This window comes from Rhea americana, unplaced genomic scaffold (genome assembly GCF_003343005.1).
Source record: "Rhea americana isolate MKP2758 unplaced genomic scaffold, rheAme1 scaffold_87, whole genome shotgun sequence".
Lineage (NCBI taxonomy): Eukaryota > Metazoa > Chordata > Aves > Rheiformes > Rheidae > Rhea > Rhea americana.
The window spans coordinates 726,743-727,700 of record NW_028187055.1 but is presented as its reverse complement, the minus strand read 5'-3'; positions in this window follow the sequence as shown (position 1 = coordinate 727,700).

Sequence of the window (958 nt, the reverse complement as noted above, 5' to 3'; positions counted from 1 at the left end):
AGAATCATTGTCTTTTTTAAGCTTGTAGAAAAATATTGGGAAAACATCATTTAATCTGTGCTAAGTTATCTATGAATCAATGAACTCAGGTAATACTATATACAGTTTCATCATCTTCTAATTCACAGTCAGTATATCTAATTGAAAAATAAACTGGAACTTCATATCAGAATAGAATGATTCCCATTTTTAAAGAAAAKGACAAATAATGTTATGGGAAGATCATGAAACGGTCAGCTTTTTTTTTWATGGTTTAAAGAAATAATTGAGTTTGGAAACAAAATGTTACTAAGTAGATGCATGCAGGTTTTTTTTTTAAGGCACAGGAAAATGCTGTGTTTCCATTTTTAAACTTTTAGTGCATTATGAGAGGAGAAAACAATTGCCATGAATTTCGGGCGTTTCTGTATCTTGCAACTTGTAAGAGGGAGCAGGTTCATTTCCATTCCAACAGCAGAGGTAGTTGATATTTTTTTACATTAAAATGTCTGAGGTTTTTAACTCAGCAATAATTATTGAAAGAGAATCCAAACTAGAAGATGTTAAAATGAAAACCTCTTAGGTTTGCTGTATTGGATCTGCAGGTGCATATCTCATTATCTGTGGAAAGCACAGCCAAATACTGCAGCTGGAAAGTGAACATATAATTTTGTGTTTGCAGCAGTCAGAAAGCTAGCTACATACTAGGTCACCTATATTGTACAGAAGTCACCAGTTCAGTTTACAGATTTGAAATAATAACTCTTTATTCCTCATTATTTTCTTYGTGAATTCTGGAAATATGTTGTTTAAATCGTTGTTTCAGCAAAACTACCTAGTTAACCAAGTACTGCTTTGAAAGGTGCCACTTGTTAAGTATATTTGTAACAAAGAAACACTGGAGTAAAAACATAGTCATTTTTGAGACATTCCAAAGACAGAAGCTCTTTTCTCTCCCTTTTTTTTTTTTTTTTTTTTT